The sequence below is a fragment of the Heloderma suspectum genome, chromosome 13 (genome assembly GCF_057233095.1).
Source record: "Heloderma suspectum isolate Gila_16-S chromosome 13, 16-S_ref, whole genome shotgun sequence".
NCBI classification, from domain to species: domain Eukaryota; kingdom Metazoa; phylum Chordata; class Lepidosauria; order Squamata; family Helodermatidae; genus Heloderma; species Heloderma suspectum.
In genome coordinates, this window is record NC_139470.1 from 24,124,127 (window position 1) to 24,144,569 (window position 20,443).

At 49.0% G+C, this 20,443-nt stretch overlaps 1 protein-coding gene across 1 annotated transcript in view; it reads right to left on the reverse strand.

The window, feature by feature from the left end:
• DTX1 (deltex E3 ubiquitin ligase 1) overlaps nucleotides 1-20,156 on the reverse strand; it is an 83,266-nt gene extending 63,110 nt beyond the window's left edge. The window contains exon 1 of the mRNA XM_084820467.1: nucleotides 20,043-20,156. The gene's annotated coding sequence lies outside the window, so the exon portion shown is untranslated. The remainder of the gene's footprint in view (nucleotides 1-20,042) is intronic.
• Between the last annotated feature and the right edge of the window lie 287 nt (nucleotides 20,157-20,443).

The window sequence follows — 20,443 nt, forward strand, 5'->3', positions numbered from 1 at the left end:
TGGATGCTGGTGGCTCTGATTTCGGTGGGACTGTGGTTCCATTCTGGGTTTCACTCAGAACCATCCAGAACTCTAAAGGAGCTATCCAAGGTGCTGCAGCCTAGCCCCCAAATGGTTTCACCACCATGGATAGCTCCTTTAGAATTCAAGCTGATTCTGACTGAAACCCAGAGTGGATTCACAGCCCCACCGAAACCGGAGCCCCCAGCCTCCAGTGGTCACACTGATGTAACAAGAGGCCTCCCAAGGGCATCTTGCCCTCTCAAGCCTGGAAGCAAGGCTAGTGTGCAAACACAGCAACATAGGATGCTGCCTTCTACTGAGTCAGGCCTTTGGTCCATCTAGCCCAGTATTGTCGACACAGACTGACAGCTGCTCTATGGGGTTTCATGGAATCACAGAATAGTAGGGTTGGAAGGAGCCTACAAGACCATCGAGCCCAGCCCCCTGCTCAATGTGGGAATCCAAGTCAAAGCATCCCTGACAGATGGCTGTCCAACCTCATCTTGAATGCCTCCAGTGTGGCCACCTCCCTAGGTCATGGGTTCCATTGTCGTATTGCTCTTGTTTCAGCTAGGAGTTTTCCCAACTCTACCTGGAAAAGCTGGGGATTGAACCTGCAACCTTCTGCGTGCAAAGCAGGTCCTCTACCACTGAGCTACGGCCACTCCCTGTAAAAGCACCCTAGGATCTGGTGCAGTGGCATCATGGTCAATTTTGAAGGACCGTCACCATAGCCACGTCCCCATGGAGAGTCCAAAAATGCAAGCAGCTGGGCGGGTCTGTTGCAATAAGACAGTTCCAGGACTTTTCATCTCCACCAGGAGCAGTTTTTTGGTAAAGCTTGTGGGTCTTCATTGCCCAGTCGAGACCAAGCCAGCCTCCAAATACTTTACATTGCAACAAGGAACAATATATTGTTGCTGGGGGGAAAATAATTGCCCCCAGCAACTGTGAGGATTGCAGCGAAACTCAGGCGGAACAGGGAAGTCGGAGGGGGGTGGCAGGTGACGTCAGAGTCCCTGCCGATCAAAAAGTGAGAGTGCTGCACCCTTGCGAGCCCGGCCTCCGCTACACCACTGGCTATCCCTGCTGTAATGCAAAATATTTGGGGGCATCTTGGTCTTGAATGCGCAACTAAGACTCATTTGCTTTCAGAAGACCTGCTCCTGGTGGAGATGGAAACTGCAAGAACCGGTTTGTTGATATGGATCCACCCAGCTGCCTGCAATTTTGAGACTCTCTGGGGCGGGGTGGGGGCTATGGGGACCAGCCTGATGAGTGCCTAGGCTACAAAATGTACCATGCTGCCACTGTTCTTATCGCAGCACGTTTGTTTCTCTGCAAAACAACGAGCTGTTTCTAGGCAAAGGTATCAAAAGGCCTGTGTTGAGGCTAAGCAGACAACACGCCCGTGTCCCTCTGGATTGCTGTACCTGGGGGGCGAAAGCAAAACAGAAAAGGCTGTGTTGATTTGGCCCAACTGATTAAAAAAAAAGGGGGGGGGAGTGGTGAACAAATAAACACAGATCATGAAGCTCTGCGGTTTATTTGTGATATATTTATCCTGTCTTTCCTGCAAGGAGTTCAGGGCAATATATATGTTCTGACTCTCTCTCTCACTCACTCACACACACTGGATTTTATCCTCATAACAACCCTGTGAGGTAGGGTAGGCGGAGAGAAAGTGATTGGCTCAAAGTCATACCGTGAGCTTCATGGCTGAGCAGGGATTTGAACCCAGGTCTTACCAGTCCTGGGAAAATCCTCTAACTACCGCACTACACAGATGTGATGATAGATACTGGAGCTCAGCTGTGCCTGAAATGGTGGGATTTTTACCTTTATTATTATTTTACTTGCACCAGATCGGATTCCTGGCACTCAAAACAGGTTCTTGAAGCTAAGCCCTGATAACCCCTGACTTGCATTAACTCCTATACAGTTATATATTTTTCTAGCTGAGAATAAGGGTGGAGCAGAGACTGGGCAGTGAGACAGCTATAAAGTTATGGCTGCAGCTGTGTTGTGCTCCAAGATGGCATATAATTCTCAACATTGCAGGGTTCCCCCCGCCCCCCCCCCCCGCAATCATGGGATCTAGAATCTCACTCTTATCTGTTTTTATTTTCCATTCTAGAGGGGTAACCATGTTAGTCTGCTGCAACAGAGTTGTGTTTTTTAGACAAGTATAATTTGAATGTGGTGTTTTAATCTTTTTATGCTTTTACTGTTTTATCTTTTGTGTTCACCGCTCCGAAATCTCTTCTAGATATGGAGAGGTATATAAATATTGTAAATGAATGAATGAATGAATGAACAAACAAACAGCAAGGAGTCCTGTGACACCTTACAGACTCGCATAAGGTGTTGCAGGCTTCTCTTCCGTGTGTGTGTGTGTGTGTGTGTGTTTGTGCCAACTGAGGATAACATGTCATGCATCGAAGTGGGTCCTTCTAGTCTACAAGTGCTTACACCACAATGAATCTCCTACCCACTGTTGTTGCTGTCTTTAAACAAAAGGAAATATAGTTTTCTTTCCATTTAAATTAAGTGCTTAGTTTATGAATGGAAGGAAAAACCAGAAGGGACTCCATGCTGGCATATACAATGCAAGTTAAAAGCCAAGGACTGCAATCCTACTCTTATTAACTACACCAGGGGTAAGAAACCTCAGCTGCCACGGCCAATTCCAGCCCTCTCTTTCCCCCAACCATTGGCCATTTGGTGGTTTTCCAGCCTTTGCACATTCCCCCCGCCCACCCATGCAGCCATTCTAAAAGGTCGAAATGCCTCTTCTGAGGCTTAGTTACTGGCTGTGAGAGCTTTTGGCTCAAATATGCTGGTATTCTTTTGTGTTTGGGGGCCCGCCCCGTTTCCCCTTGGCACCGCCCACCACTGGAACGCAGCCCCCCCGAGAGCTTCTCTGAAAACAGAATTCTGAAAGAGGTTCCTCGCCCCTGAACTACTGAGTCAGTCCCATTGAAGGCAGGGGCACTTACTTCTGAGTAAACGTGCTTCACCGCTGGCAACGCCCCTGCAGATCCGGGAATACATCTGCAGTGCTTAATTTCTAAAAGGAGATGCACGGGGGGGGGGGGAGTGAGGCCTTTCTAGAATTTGTGCCTTAACTCTAGAAAGCTGTGTCTCTAAGCATTCATATACTGGGGGAAAGGGGGAGCTGTAATTACTCAGCACTGAGCTAAAGGCGCCCTGAATCGTCCCTGAGGCACCATCGTTTTATAGGACTCTTTGACAAGTTCCAGGCAGAACCTTGGCAATGAATCGTTTATGCTTTGAGCCCTTGTGTATCTGTGTAGCAAAGAACAGCAAGGAAATGCAGCTACTGCACCAGACCCTCTCTGATTGATACACCAGCCCAAGTGTTTTCCCAGTGTGGGTCCTGCACCTGAATTGCTGGGCCAGTTTATACATTCACTAGAATCACATGAGAAAAGCTTCCCACAGGCTGCCCCCCACACCCCCCGGAAGACTACAGGCAGAAGACTTGAGGTTGAAATCAGACTTCCCCCAAACACCCTTCAGATGTTTTGGACTACAACTCCAAGCTGCCTCAGCCACCATGGCCAATGATCAGGGATGATGGGAGCTATAGGTCAAAACATCTGAAGGAACCCAGATTGGAGAAAGCTGGTTTAAATGCTTCCCTCGGAGGGGGCGGGGGGGAAGGCTTGCCTGACTCCTATATTGTGGTCTTTTTGATGCTCGGTGAAAACTTTTCTCTTTTCCCAGGCTTTTTCACCCTACAGTTTTGTTTTTAAATGTGTTATTGTGTTGTTAGATCTTTACGATGCTGCTGGTTTTCCCTCTGCTTTGTATTCTGTTTTCAACTTGGAAAGGTTTAATATTATGGTTTATCATGTTGTGTCACATGGTTTTAATTTTTACAAGCCACCCAAACAGCTTTGGCATAGAAATGTCATCAATTACTCGAAAAGCCTCCCTGCAGATAAAAATCTAGCATGCCAGGAAATGGGATTCGTGTAACCTTCTCCCTCAGGTGCTGATTTTTTTCTATGTGTAGGGGAGGTGGGGGCAGGTTCATATCCAAACATGCCACACTGCAATGCAAAGTGATCTAGTTTAAGAAAAGTGTGACCACTTGATTCTGCCAAATGCATGCCCTGGCCATCCAGGCCCATCTGAGGTCATCAGAATGCTACTCCTTCACTCAGTGCCAGCTCCAGGTTCTGGAGGGCCCTTCAGCGAGGCCCCCTCCATGGGCCCCCCCCTCAGTGAGCCTCCCTTCTCCCCACCCTTGTCACAGCTGCCTTGCTCCTCCTCCTCTCTCTCATCACTGCTCCCACTTGCTTGCTTGGCAGGCAGAGAGCCAAGGAGGCAACGGCATCTTCTCGCCACCACTCTTGTCTGGGCCAGAGCGAGAGGCAGGTGAACGAGCAGCTTGAAATGGCAAGGAGGAGGAGGAACTCTACGGGGCCCCTCCTGGGCTGGGGCCCCTTGGCAGCTGCCTGACCATGCCTACTCCTGACGCCGGCCCTGTCCTCACTTCGGCTTACCTGTGTCCTGACGGAACTGGTGCATGGACTGCAGGTCAATGATGTACGGAGAGAGCTGGGCATCCACCTGTCCGAGGACCACACTCCCGCGGGCATCTTCTTTCAGAACGTTCTCGATGTGGTGGCAGACGGCAGCCGTGTAGGGCCGCCAGCGCCCATGCTCATTCAGCCACTCCCAGACCACGACGCGGGCCACGTTATTGGGAGGGAAGCCCAGCCCATTGGCCAAGACCAGCATTGCTGTGCCAGGCCGTGCCATGGTGCCTGCTCCGGCAGACTGGGCATGGGAGGCAGGCGGGGTCACCAGGCTGGTGGCCACGCCATGTGTTGGGGAGCGCCTGCGAGCCTGCTCCCCGCCTCACGCCGCTTCCGAAGGCAACATCTCCCCCACCTCTCAGTCTAACCCTTCGGAGCTGGAGGAACACTGAGCAGGAATGCTTCCCCGAGCCCTCGACGTGCCCAAGGCGAACAAAAACACAAAATCGGGAGAGTTGAACCGTTTTTTCAGGACTGAACCACCTTCTACCAGGAGTGAGTTTGGGATGCACGATGTCTGATTATTTTGTCTGGGGTTGGGGGAGACGTCGGGGTGCAGAGTAAACAAAACTGCTGAATCGCCCCCAAATGGCAACCCCAGCAGACGGACGTTTTTAGGCCACGTTGCTTTTGCCGGGGACCCACCCAGCCACCCATGCACCCCACCGTCAATGCGTGGGCATCTTCTCAAAGGACACGGGGAGCTTCAAGGGTCGACGTGTGGACTTCTCTGCGTGCCGCCACTCCGCTGGAGCTGATGTTTTGCCCAAGGCCTCGGAGAAAGCCCCGCAGGCTCGCCCTCCTGGCTCCGCTCTCAGATGGCCCGGGTGTCCTCCATTCTGCGACCGACACCTCTCCAGCTGTCACAGCCCAGCCCCGACCGGCCTTTCGTCCCAGAAGCGAGTTGCCATTTCAGGAGCCGCTGCTGGCCCGGGAGCAGCGGACAGGGGCCTTCCAAGGCTCCTGCGGCCTCGGAGCAAGGGTGGGCTTTGCCGGGGAACGGGACCGACGCCAGCCGGCCTGGGCGGACCCTTCCCCGTCGGCCGCCACGGTCAGGCCGCGAGGAGGGCCGGCTCCTCGGAAGCGAGGAGCGCGGCCAGGGCCAGAGCTGCGCTTGCGAGGGCTCCTCCGGCCAGGTCAAAAGGCCACCGCTGGAGGCGCGGGGGCAGCCCGGGGCGAGGCGGCGCGGGCGCGGGGCCGCCCTCCTCCTTCTCCGCAGCCCGGTCCCCGGTCGGGTCCTGATGCGGGGCCGGCGGGAGCGAGGCTAGAATGGGAAAGAGCCTCAGATGATCAGGGATTCACGCCCTCCCGTCGCCGCCTCTCCACCCCCGCTCCCCTCGGCAGGCAGCGGCGGCACCACCTCTCCGCTGCTCGGAGGCGCCTCTCGGAGGGAGCCGAATCTGCCTCTCTGCGTGTGCCTGGCACCCTTCCCCCCCCCCATCACCCAAATCTCCCCACTGCCTTTGATCCACCGGGAGAGGCGCTGCTCGGGGGGGGGGGGGGCTCCATAGCACCAAGCCTCTCCCTTGTCCCTTCGCTTCGCCAGCCCGTCCCCCTAAGGTGGAGAGAGATGGAGGTACCCAGGAAGACATCGAGATGGGGTGGAGGGGAGCGGGGGAGAGAAAGACCCTCCCCGCAATTGCTTCCTACCTGGCTGCTGAATTTCCAAGAGCCAGACACAAAGGAGGAGAATTGGGAAGGCGGTGCGGGGGTGGGGTGGCGGCGGGGGGGGGGGAGTCGTTGGGATCTCAGCGGATCGGAGCAGGTGGAGAGCGCGGCGGCGGCGGGGGGGGGGAGGGAACCCGGAGGGGGCCAAGTCGCCGGTTTCTCTGGGCTCTGCAAGCCGGGCAGACGCCGCTTCCTCGCTGTCAGCTCGCCCTTCCCTCCCGTGCGCGCTCTACGCGTAAAAGCGCATCGTTTGTTGGCGAGGGGGAGAGAGAGACGGTGTCAAGGGGAGGTTTGGGGGCGGAGAGAGAGCGGGAGAGACTGGGGGGCGGGTAGATCGCCTCCGTCCCAGCAGCTGGGGGGAGGAGGGGGGTCCGTCTCGTCCTGCAGCGAGCCCCCCCCCCGTCTGTCCCCAGGTGGCCTCGGCCCCCCTCTCCTCTCCCCAACTTACCCAGCGCCGCGCACCGCCCCAAAGCTCGGGTGGCGCAGGCTGGATGCAGCCGTGGGGACAAGGGGAGGGGAGGGGAGGGGGGAATCCCTCGCTCCTCCCACGGAGGCGGCCAGAAACCGCAGCGAGCGAGCGAGCCAGCCGCCCGGCCCCCACCCCCGTCCCGTCCCGTCCCGTATGGATTCAGGCCAGGTTCAACAGAGCTCCGGTACCTGTGAAGCAGTCTTGAATATCACCTCTGAGCATGTACAGACCAAGGTGTTGTTTTTTCTCCCCCATTCCCATTTGCCAAGTGATTCCGCCTTACTTTCCCCTATCCCAGCTCTACGTCTGATGACAACCTACCAACGGTAAGTTATAACAACAGCAACAGTAATGATAATTTAGTCTGTAATTACAAATATATATTGATCAGTATAATGGATTGTGGGTTTATTGAATTGTTGAATTGCTTTTATTATAGTATCCCACCCTAAGATATCTAGGGTAAGTGAGAAATATGTTAATTAACTCAGGGCACAATCCTATGTATCTTGAAGACAGAAAAAAGTCCTACAACTCCTAGCTTTCTGGCTGGGGATGCTGGGAGTTGTAGGACTTTTTCTGTCTAAACATGCATAGGATCACATCCTAAAAGCTTCTAATATGTTGACATATGTTGACATACGTTTGTTTTGTGCAAAGACGGGCATGATAAAGGACAAAGAAGGGAGGGACCTAACAGAAGCAGATGAGATTAAGAAGGGGTGGAAAGAATACACAGAAGAACTATACAGGAAAGATCTGAATGTCCCTGATAGCCATGAGAGTGTGGTCACTGAACTTGAGCTGGACATCCTCGAGAGTGAAGTCAAGTGGGCCTTAGGAAGCATTACTAACAACAAAGCCAGCGGAGATGACAGTATTCCGGCTGAGCTATTTAAGATCCTAAAAGATGATGCTGTTAAAGTGCTGCACTCAATATGCCAACAAATTTGGAACACTCAACAGTGGCCACAAGACTGGAAAAGGTCAGTTTACATTCCAATTCCAAAGAAGGGCAATGCCAAAGAGTGTTCAAACTACCACACAATTGCGCTCATTTCACATGCCAGCAAGGTTATGCTCAAAATCCTCCAAGCTAGGCTTCAGCAGTATGTGAACCGAGAACTACTGGAAGTACAAGCTGGGTTCTGAAGAGGCAGAGGAACTAGAGATCAAATCGCCAACATTTGCTGGATCATGGAGAAAGCAAGAGAATTCCAGAAAATGTCTATTTCTGCTTCATTGACCATGCTAAAGCCTTTGATTGTGTGGATCACAACAAACTGTGGCAAATTCTTAAAGAAATGGGAGTACCAGACCACCTTACCTGTCTCCTGAGAAACCTGTACGAGGGTCAAGAAGCAACAGTAAGAACCAGACATGGAACAACCGATTGGTTCAAAATTGGGAAAGGAGTACAACAAGGCTGCATATTGTCACCCCGCTTATTTAACTTATATGCAGAGTACATCATGAGAAACGCCGGGTTGGATGAATCACAGGTCGGAATTAAGATTGCAGGGAGAATTATCAACAACCTCAGATACACAGACGATACCACCCTAATGGCAGAAAGTGAAGAGGATCTAAAGAGCCTCTTGCTGAGGGTGAAAGAGGAGAGTGCAAAAGCTGGTTTGAAACTCAACATTAAAAGAACGAAGATCATGGCATCTGGCCCCATCACTTCCTGGCATATGGAAGGGGAAGAAATGGAAGCAGTGACAGATTTTATTTTCTTGGGCTCCAAGATCACCGCAGACAGTGACTGTAGCCATGAAATTAAAAGACGCTTGCTCCTTGGGAGGAAAGCTATGGCAAACCTAGACAGCATAGTAAGAAGCAGAGACATCACCTTGCCGACAAAGGTTTGTATAATCAAAGCTATGGTTTTCCCAGTAGCAATTTATGGCTGTGAGAGCTGGACTATAAGGAAGGCTGAGCGCCGAAGAATGGATGCTTTCGAACTGTGGTGCTGGAGAAGATTCTTACAAGTCCCCTGGACTGCAAGGAGGTCATATCAGTCCATCCTAAAGGAAATCAACCCTGAGTGCTCATTGGAAGGACAGATACTGAAGCTGAAGCTCAAATATTTTGGCCGCCAAATGTGAAGAGAAAACTCACAGGAAAAGACCCTGATGCTAGGGAAGATTGGAGGCAAAAGGAGAAGGGGATGGCAGAGGATGAGATGGCTAGATAGCATCACCAATGCAATGAATATGGACTTGAGCACGCTCCGGGAGAGAGCGGAGGACAGGAAGGCCTGGCGTGCTATGGTCCATGGGGTCACGAAGATTCGGACACGACTTAACGACTGAACAACAACTTGTTGACACCAAACACATTTCTGTCTATTTATTATAGAAAAATATATTTTTCTATAAGAGAAGAATTATTATACAGTGATAATTGTATAATAATGCAATTATTGAATTGAATTCAATAACACAATTTTATATTATATACAGTTTTATATTATATACATTTACCAAGCGTTAAATTACCAGATCTGCATATCACCTCTTGATCTTCAGTGTCCAACTGGTCTGGGGGAAAAATCTTGACACACTTTTGCACCTGATCAGAAATCCAGGAAAAGAGCAAAAGACAGCGGGATGGTTTGCCTTATCGCTTGGCAATAGAGAAGACCAGCTATCTATGTGCTTAGGTACAGGGGCATTGCTAGGGACTGTAAAGATTCAGGGCCCAGGCCCACAGGTCACAAATCTGCATAAAATCTGCACATGCTAATTTTGTATCTATAGAATAGATATAAATTTATCCATATAAATTTATATAGATATATATAGATACATTTATATCTATTCTATAGCTATAGATAGGCGATGCAAATTTAGAAATAATTACTAGGATTTATTTAAATTTCACAGGAGCCAATTCATTTCTCATCCAAGTCATGTCAAGTAAAATAAATCCTTCAATTAACTTACACCCTGCATTTTTTGAGAAACGTTTTTTTGAGAAGTATTTTTTCTCAGCTTAATTGCCACGGAGGGAGAAATTGGGGGAGGGGGTGTTACTGCAGCATGTGGGAAGGGGAGAGTTAACTTTTCCCTGTCCAGTTGCAATCTCCCTTGAAAGTTGCCACCTGCAACGCAATTAAGCTAAGAAAAAGATCTTCTGTTGGTGCCAATAGACACTCAGGACTCTGGAGAATAGATCCGGGCTTACTGGGAAATATATTAGGGGGTGAGGCCCCACTGGCCCAGGCCTAACAATGCCCCTGGTTACGTGCATGCTAAGGCAAGTTACCACCGCATAAATGGTCATTGTATAAAACCTAAATTCCTGGCAGCAACAAGGGAGAGGGCCTTCTCAGTGGTGGCCCACCAACTGTGGATCAATCTCCCCAATGAGGCCCGCCTGGCACCAACATTGTCATCTTTTCAGCACCAGGTTAAGACCTTTTTCTTTTCTCAGGCATTTGGCAGTATGTGATGTGTTTTAATCAGCCCTGGATTTGTCTTATGGTTATGCCTGATTGCTCAGTGTTGTTTTTAGATATATGTTGTCTTCGTGTATATGGTTTGTTTGTGTGTTTTATGTAAATGGTTTTTAAATTTGTATACATATTTTAATGTTTTTACTGTAATTTAATCTTTAATGTTTTTAATTTTAGTAAACCACCCGTAGCTGCAGCTATGGGGTGGTACAGAAATGATGATAATGATAATAATAATTTTGTGGTTAGGATAGAATCCTGTATGTGAATTATGTCTGTAGAAAGTTTTTTCTTGTATCTATCCCACAGCTCCTTCCTTTCCGTTTCTCTGGATGACCCCAACGTTCTGGTATTATACAAGCGAGAGAACCATCTCCTCTGGTCCTCCCTCTCTCCCTTCACAATGTTATTAAGTGATGTGGAGAGAGTTAGCAGAGAGGAAGGTTTATAGCCCCTCCCCTTACGTCATTCCCATTATTTCCAATGTTCAGTGGTGAGTGACATTGCTTATGTAGCCAAAACGGCACCACCGAGACACAAGAGGGAAGGATTAGCAGGCTCGAGGGAACCCCAATGCTTGCAGAAATACAAAGAAGTCCAAGAAAAATACATAAAGGAACAGGGACTCCAAAAATAGCCCAAAGAGGGCTCAACATGTTCAGGGGATACAAAAGGTGGACTGTTTTTTAGGGAAGAAATGGAAAACTGGGGTGGGTGGGTGCAGGAGGAGAGGGAATGAAATGGAATGTCTGGACTCCTGAACAGGAATCACTCACACTGCAACACTTTTGTTGCAGGTTCCAAGCAGTGGAGGCTGGTGGTTGTGATTTCGGTGGGGCTGTGAATCCACTCTGGGTTTCAGTCAGAACCAGCCAGAACTCTAAAGGAGCTGTCCAAGATGCTGAACCTATTTTGGGGATCGAGCTCTGGTTGGTTCTGATTGAAACCCAGAGTGGATTCACAGCCCTGCTGAAATCAGAACCACCGCCTCTACCAGTTCCACCTTTCTCTCCCTGACATCACATCAACAGCAGTCACCTGTTTCGGAAGAAACACCTGTACTTTCTGCAGTGCTCAAGTGGAAAACCTGCAGAGACCATTCCACTCTTTCTTTCTTTCTTTCTTTCTTTCTTTCTTTCTTTCTTTCTTTCTTTCTTATTACATTTATATCGTAATGTTCTTCCAAACAGTATCCTGCATTGAGCAGGGGGTTGGACTCAATGGCCTTGTAGGCCCCTTCCAACCCTACTATTCTATGATTCTATGATTCAAAGAGCTCAGCACAGCATACATGGTCCTCTACCTGTCCCCATTCTATTTGATGGGCGGTCCAGTCCAACTCCAGTTAAAAGACAGAGAACAATCAGAAGAGAGAGTGGAACAGGGGCCTTGAAGTTCCCCATCAACACTTAGCCAGGACAGCACACTGAGCAGTGAGTAGAGAGGGAAATGAAAAAGGGAAGTTGATGGGGCGGGGTGGGGCGGGGCAGGGGTCGAATACAGACTGTGATAATTATGTTAAAAGTTAAATATATGTAAAATAATTTTGTTTGGCAAAAGGGACTTTTTAGTTTATTAATTAATTAATTACAGTTCTATACTGCCCAATAGCCAAAACTCTCTGGGCAGTTCACAACAATGAAAACCACAGAATATAAGATGATAAAATACAATATAAAAGTTTAAAATGATAGTATAAAAGTACACAGATTTAAAATACCAGACCAGATTTAGAACAGAAACAGAAAGATGAAAATGCCTGGGAAAATAGACAGATCTTCACCTGTTGCCAAAAATAGCAGAATTTAGGCGCCAGGCGAGCCTCTCTGGGAAGGTCATTCCATAACCAGGGTGCTACCACGGTAAAGGCCCTCTTCTTAGTAGCCACTCACCTCACTTCCTTTGGTGGGGGCTCCCTGAAGGACCTCTGAAGCTGATCTTAGGGTCTGGGCAGGTGTATAAGGGAGGAGATGATCCTTCAGGTAACCTGGCCCCAAGCCCTTTAGGGCTTTGAACGTTAACACCAGCACTTTGAATAGGACCTGAACTGGCAGCCAGTGTGGATGGAAATGTACTGCCATAATATGATCATGTTGGTCATTCCCCCCATAACAATCTCACTGCCCTATTGTGGATCACCTGAAGTTTCCAGACTGTTTTCAAAGGCAGCCTCACATAGAGCATTGATAACAGTAGCTAGGTTATCTCTGTCCAGATAGGGACTTAGTTGGTATATCAGCCAAAGCTGGTATCTCCCTGGTTGGGTCTTTTCTCCCTGGTTGGGTCTTGAACCCTTATTCTAGGAGAGCTCTGGGTACTCTGCAGTGCCCCTGCCTAGGGAGCTATCTGGTTGCTATGTTTTATAGGCTCTCCTTCCTTCCCTTTGCGTCTTGTGCTCCAAAATGGTGCTTGTGAGACCCCCTCATAAGACATTTGGGGGAAAGCTTTTGACTATCTTATGTGAGAGTCCAACATAGAATACTGTTGGTGCCAGAAGTGACTCAGGGTTGGAAGGGGCCTGCAAGACCATCGAGTCCAACCCCCTGCTCAATGCAGGAAGCCTGATTCCCTGGAGGTCTCCCATCCAAGTGCTAACCAGGGCTGCCCCTGCTTAGCTTACGAGATCAGACAGGGATCATTTCTGCTGCTCCTCCTAGTAGCGAAAGTTCATGCCCCACTTTGCAGACAATCTTACGAAAGTACAGGATGGAGCAGAAAGGAACAAGTTAGCATCTGAGACGAATGTGGAAGACGTCCGTTTCTACTCCATCCAGAAATAGAAAGTGGGTGTACTTGGGAGACTTTCTTGTGATTATCAGAATGCCAATGAAAACAGGATGGTTCTGTGGAAAAGAACGGGCTTACTTGAGGATGAGGATGGTAAAGGAGAAAAGGAGAAGGAGAAATGACGGCCTCTGCATTTTGCAAGCAATTTATTTATTTATTTATTTATTTATTCATACATATTAAGGCGGAGGAGACATTTGTGGCTTTATAGTGCCCCCTGCCGGTCACATTATATCAATGCATGGGGGTGTCCTATTCTGCACCAGGTTTGTGACATGCATAAAGCTGCCAACCCGTTAAAAAATTAATGTAGATAATTAATCATCCGTTGTTTAACCGATCGATTTTGTTGTTGTTCAGTTGTTCAGTCGTGTCCGACTCTTCGTGACCCCATGGACCATAGCACGCCAGGCCTTCCTGTCCTGCGCTCTCTCCCGGAGCGTGCTCAAGTCCATATTCATTGCATCGGTGGTGCTATCTAGCCATCTCATCCTCTGCCGTCCCCTTCTCCTTTGGCCTTCAGTCTTTCCCAGCATCAGGGTCTTTTCCTGTGAGTTTTCTCTTCGCATTAGGTGACCAAAATATTTGAGCTTCAGCTTCAGTATCTGTCCTTCCAATGAGCACTCAGGGTTGATTTCCTTTAGGATTGACTGATGCAGAGTACATCATGAGAAATGCCGGGTTGGATGAATCAGAGGTCGGAGTTAAGATTGCTGGGAGAATTATCAACAACCTCCGATATGCAGACGATACCACCCTAATGGCAGAAAGCGAAGAGGATCTAAAGAGCCTCTTGTTGAGGGTGAAAGAAGAGAGTGCAAAAGCTGGTTTGAAACTCAACATTAAAAAAACGAAGATCATGGCATCTGGCCCCATCACTTCCTGGCATATAGAAGGGGAAGAAATGGAAGCAGTGACAGATTTTACTTTCTTGGGCTCCAAGATCACCGCAGACGGTGACTGTAGCCATGAAATTAAAAGACGCTTGCTCCTTGGGAGGAAAGCTATGGCCAACCTAGACAGCATAGTAAGAAGCAGAGACATCACCTTGCCGACAAAGGTCCGTCTAATCAAAGCTATGGTTTTCCCAGTAGTAATGTATGGCTGTGAGAGCTGGACTATAAGGAAGGCTGAGCGCCGAAGAATTGATGCTTTCGAACTGTGGTGCTGGAGAAGACTCTTACGAGTCCCCTGGACTGCAAGGAGGTCAAATCAGTCCATCCTAAAGGAAATCAACCCTGAGTGCTCATTGGAAGGACAGATAATGAAGCTGAAGCTCCAATATTTTGGCCACCTAATGCGAAGAGAAAACTCCCTGGAAAAGACCCTGATGCTGGGAAAGACTGAAGGCAAAAGGAGAAGGGGACGGCAGAGGATGAGATGGCTAGATAGCATCACGGATGCAATGAATATGAACTTGAGCACGCTCCGGGAGAGAGCGCAGGACAGGAAGGCCTGGCGTGCTATGGTCCATGGGGTCACGAAGAGTCGGACACGACTGAACAACAACAACAGTTGTATAAATTCCAGAGGGGTCTCTATGTTAGTCTGTGGCAACAAAAACAATGAACTGTCTTGTTATACCATAAAGACGAAGAAATGTATTCTGGCAGAAGCTGTGGTGGGCACTGCCCACTTGGGCGTAACTCTTCCTGCATCTGATGAATTGGACAATGTCCACGAAAGCTTATCCCAGAATAAACGTGTTAGTCTTTAAGGTGCCACAAGACTCTTTGTTATTTATATTAATGTGCATATTACCAAACTCTCTCTATAGGTATCATTTTCAGATCCTGAAGGATGTATGAAAAAACTTTCAATTTTAATTTAAAAAAACCTCTCTACCAGAACAACAGAAAGTCTGGGGGCTCCTTAAAGACTAACACATGTACTTTGGGATAAATCTCCATGGGCCTGATCCAACTTCCGTAGATGTGCAAACACTCAGAAATCAGCGCAGGAGTATTTAAAATCTTCCTGGCCATGCTATTACGGAGTTGGGGGCCATGTGCCTTATGACATAATTAATGGTCCCCATTACCCCTTTGGGGAGGGGTCAGAAAAGGGGTACACTTCAATCAAGTCACTCAGATTGGACAGTCTGGAATTATGTATACAATTCCCTAACAAATAGTGCTTGTTTTATCCACGTACGTAAGAATTGTCCCTGGAAATGGGTTTTTGGGAGGCTGCTACCCCCTAAACGCCCCAGCAGTTGCTCATTCAAGGGATTTACAGATTTTGTTGAATCGTTCCATCTGTGTTTCATGTATTGTCAGGCGTCTTTTGTTCCGTCATCCGCTCATTGACAGAATCGGATTTTGTAAACCAGAATTTTGTTTGTTCTAGTTGCGCTAATTCACATTAGCGCTAATGCACATTTGGGCTAATGTGAATTAGTGCAAATCACCCCCCAAAGTGAAAAACTGGTCCACAAGTCTGTGGAATCTGTGTGACTTGGAAAAAACCAGTCTGGTGAGGAATCCCCAAGTCGGATGCAGAGAAATCCAAATCCATTTGAATCCATTGTGGATTCCTCCAACATCCCTAGCCGTTGTAAAAGTTTTGGAGATGCCACAACTTTTGCAAGATGCCTAGATTGTCAAACCTTTCATACTTTATGTTGTAAGTATTTTGAAAAGAGCTCTTGGACGGTTACTCTTTAAGGGCACAATCCTATGGCTACTAGACAACAGCTAGATGGCCATAGGAGTTTTCGTTTTCTGGGAACCGAGCTCAGAGCCCATGCCCCGAGGTCAGTTCCCAGAAAACCGCCTTCCCCAGCCCCTCCCCTTCCCCTCTTAGGCGGCACAGTTCATCCCCAGCTCCGCACACGTAAGAGCAGCATGGAGTGGGGAGAAAGGGGGTGTTCTTGGGGGTGGGGCAGTGGCGGTGGAAGCACCAGTATGATGCTTACTATGTGCCATCTGGCTTCCCCCCCCTCCTCTGAACCGCTCCAGCTAGACAGCCGAAATGGGCTGTGTAGCTGCAAATGCAGGGTGGCTGGAGCACAGAGAAGAAGATCCCTCCACGCTCCACCCACAAAATTGGATAGCCGATCACCTAAAAGTTGGGAGGCAGCTGGCTCTCCCCATAGGATTGAACCCTAAGTGGTGCTCTATAGGGTTGCAGCCTTGCAGCCCAATCCTATTTTATTCATTAATTACGTGTGTGTGTGTGTGTGTGTTGTCCCGCCGCTCCCACTATTCTTCTAAGGAGCTCGTGTTGGCATCTGTGCTCACTCTCTCCTCTACATTTTATCTCACAGCAACCCCGTGAAATAGATGAGGCTGAGAGGTACTGAGCACCTGCAACGCACCTGCTCAGGTTGGTGGCTGAGTGGGGATTCGAACCCAGATCTCCACAGTCTAAACCCAATACTCAAATCACTACATGGCTCCCCTGTGCATGCTTAGCACATCAGAAGAGCGCCGCTGCAGTAGGGCAGCAAGAGCTGGACTTTGGGCCAACATTCAGGGTGCCACAGCCCGGAGGGCGGGGCTAATAGCCACCCAGAAAACGGCAGGCCCAGAAGCGAGCTCCGTTTGATTCCCGTAGTCACTGTGGCGCTGTTATGCAAGTGAGTTTACAATGCAAAACCGCACATGCTCAGTGTGTGAGTGTGTGCGTGCACATCTGCTCAGTGTGCATGCGTGCGTGTGAGTGCACTTTTCATCAGGGGTGACAAACCAGTTTTGTTGTGGTTCTAACATATCAGGAATATAGAAAAGCAGTATGGGATGTGGGGAGAGGCGAAATGTTAGTTGTGTGCTTCACAACTGAAGAAATACACATGGGCCATCTCAAAAGGCCAGGTTTTGGAGGGCCCTTCAGCGAGGCCCCCTCCATGCCCCCCCCTCAGTGAGCCTCCCTTCTCCCCACCATTGTCACAGCTGCCTTGCTCCTCCTCCTCTCTCTCATCACTGGTCCCACTTGCTTGCTTGGCAGGCAGAGAGCCCAGGAGGCAACGGCATCTTCTCGCCACCACTCTTGTCCGGGCCAGAGCGAGAGGCAGGTGAATGAGCAGCTTGAAATGGCGACGAGGTGGAGCAAGTCCAGGAAGGCTCTTGTCAGAGGGCCCTTCCTGGGGTGTGGGCCCAAGGCATGTGCCCAACCATGCCTACCTTTGACTTTGGCCCCGACCATTGAGTATCTAAAATTATCTGGCTGCACCACTGAGGTGCTGGATGAGACCAAGCACATACCTACGCATGCCTACTCAAAACCAACTTCCTCTATATTTAGTGGAGCTCCCTAGTAAGTGTGTCTGGGATTGCAGCCCTAGTCCACCAAGCTGCTTCCAAACAGTCGCCATCCCAGGTGTCCGCAGGAAGCTCACACACAGGGCATGCAAGTGTAACACCTTTCTTCAGGGTCTTTAAAGGGACTCACAGCAAAGTCCTGGTGCAGGGACAATTTTTAATTTTAATTTCTTACTTAAGAACAATAATAATGCACATGTAATAATTTCACATGCACAACTATTCACTTATCACCAAGACAATAAAACGGAGCACAGCCCTCCCAAAGTTCTGCCTTTCAGCTTGTGTCCACAAAAATAAATACGTAAATACATAAATAAAACAAACTTCTCTCTGAAGCTTGATTTTTCCGCTGGCCGAAGCAAACAAGACTTTACCCAGTTCACTCCAGCTCCATAGCAATCTTCTCAAAATGGATCAGGATTCAGCAACACAGGAACAACTTGTTAAACAGCCCTTTATACAATTTAAAAGAACATAAACAACAAGGAACTCATAGTGTTTGTAAAAAAAAAAAAAAAGACTCTTTAAAAAAGAATTTCAAAAACAAACTTCCCTACTAACCTGTCTCAAGGGTTCAGGGTCTTACAGAGAGGAGAAAGCAAGCTTCTTCCACACTATATTTTGGTAACTGCCTAAAATGGTGTCCAATCCCAATCTTACTCCTTTACTGAGCATGTGCAGGAATATTCGCACTCAAAATTCTTAAAGAAAAATATACCACTGGATTACAAAAGCAAGAGACTTCTCCCAAGGTTTTACACAGCAGTATCTGGTTTTCAGTGGTGCACTGTCTCTGAACATGGAGGTTCTATTTAATGGTCTGAACATGGAGGTTCTATTTCAGAGCTGCTAGTAGGCCTCTCCCCCATCTATTAATTTGTCTACCCCACCATCTACCTCACCATTTCAGGCCATCTAAGCCAGAACACAGTTTATGGTAGCGAGTTTCATAAATTCATTGAATCATCACATTGGAACAGAACTTGGAGGAAATCTAGTCCAACCCTCTGCACAATCTAAAACATGGGTGAGGAACCTTAGGCCAGAGGGCCAAATATGGCCCTCTGGAGTTCCTCAGGTGGTCACACCTCCTTCCCTTGGCCCCACCCCATTTCCCCCAACCACCAATCTTTTGGTGGTTTCCTGGCTTTTGTGCAGTTTTCCCCTCACTCCACCCTCATTCTAAAAGGTTGAAATATCTCTGCTAAGGCTTAGTTACAGGCAGTAAAAGCTTTAAGCTAAAATATGGTGGTATTTTTTTTTCTATCTTGGCCTCACCTCCTTTGCCTTTGGCTCCACCCACCACTGGAATGCAGCACCTGAGAGCTTCTCTGAAGTGGAATTTGGCCCTTAAATCTACAACAAGAACATGAGAAAAGCTGCTCTAGAAAAGGGCAACTAAGATGATCAAGGGGCTGGAGCAATTCCTCTGTGAGGAAAGGTTACAACAGCTGGGATTGTTTAGCTTAGAAAAAAAAGGCAAGTGAGTGGAGGTGTGATAGAGGTGTATCAAATGATGCATGGTGTGGAGAAAGTGGACAGGGAGACATTTTTCTTGCTCTCATAATAGCAGAACCCAGTGGGGTCGTCCCATGAAGCTCATTCGTGGGAGATTCAGGACAGATCAAAGGAAGCACAATGTTCAGCTGTGGAACTGGCTACGGCAAGATGTAGTGATGGCCATAAATTTGGATGGCTTTAGAAGGGGATTGGAGGAGGAGAAGGCCATGAATGGGAAAGAGATCTTTTCAAGACCATCAGAGATCTCAAGGGAACGTTTTGCGCAAAGACAGGCATGATAAAGGACAAAGAAGGCAGGGACCTAACAGAAGCAGATGAGATTAAGAAGAGGTGGAAAGAATACACAGAAGAACTATACAGGAAAGGTCTTAATGTCCCTGATGGCCATGATAGTGCGGTCACTGAACTTGAGCCCCACATCCTAGAGAGAGCAGAGGACAGGAAGGCCTGGCATGCTATGGTCCATGGGGTCATGAAGAGTTGGACACAACTGAACGACTGAACAACAACGCTGTTGTGGCTGGCCTGGAGGTTCTCGAACTGCAGACGGGACAAATTGGCGGCTGGGCTGGGCTGCGCTGGGCAGCAATTTGCCCCTCTCGCTCTGCCCTCCACCTCTTCCCCGAGAGCTTTCCAAGGCCGCCCCGCAAAGCCGCTGCGGCCCAGGCAAGAGTCCGAGCAAGGGTCCCCCAGTGCACATCTCACGGCCATCTCAGTTTCACTGGGGTCTCTGCCCCTAGGATGCCGCTGGAGATGAGCGCCTGGGACGGGCCCCTGCGCCTCGACGAGGCGGTCGAGAAGGCAGCGCATCACCTGCGGGTGCGGCGCGGTGCTGGGGAGGTCGCGGAGCTGGGCCAAGGGCTCACCCCCCAGGTAGGGGCTAGCCCCGCCCAGCCCCGGTGGGGGTGAAGGTTAGGTCAGGACTTCGCCCCACCACCCCGCCCCGGTCAGGATGCAGGCTCCCTTTCTTCTATCCCTGCCTCTCTCTTTCCATCTCGTCTGTTCTGTGTCTCTCTGCCCCCACGCCGCCCAATACGAACATTTTCTTATTTTAGCTATCAAACACATTTACAACTGAACAACATTTCTTTGACTTTTTCCGGACACAGGTTCTGTGTTCTTTCTTTCTCTCCCCACTCCTCTGTCTTTTCTCTCCTGCCTGTTTTCTTTCTCTCTTTCTCCCTCCCCTAAGGATGTCAGAGAATTTCGCCACGAATCTCGGGGAGGCCGAATGCCAGTGCATTTGGCCCCCCGAAATCGGTGGCGAAACGGTCTGCCCCCCCCAGGATGAGACTTACCTTGGGCGAATCTTCCTGGCGGCGGCAGCTCCGGCGGAGGTTCAGCGGCAGCGGCGGCGGCTGTGGTGGCCGGTCTTCTGACCGGCTGCCGCCGCCGCCGCCATTTCCAGTAAAAAAAACAAAAAAAACAAAAAAAAGTGATAGGCTATGTAACAATTTACGTAGCCTATGACGGCTAGATTTAAAAAAAAATACCGTGATAGGCTACGTAAATGTTTACGTAGCCTATCACGGCTGATTTAAAAGGAAAAAAAACCACGCACGTATGCAAACGGTGGTGCCCATGGGACACATTTGTGTTCCTTATTTTGACACGTCTTAGTCTATGTAAACATTTATGTAGACTAAGATGGCGAAAATAAGAGGAACGCAAATAGTGTAGACGCTACGCTATTTGCGTT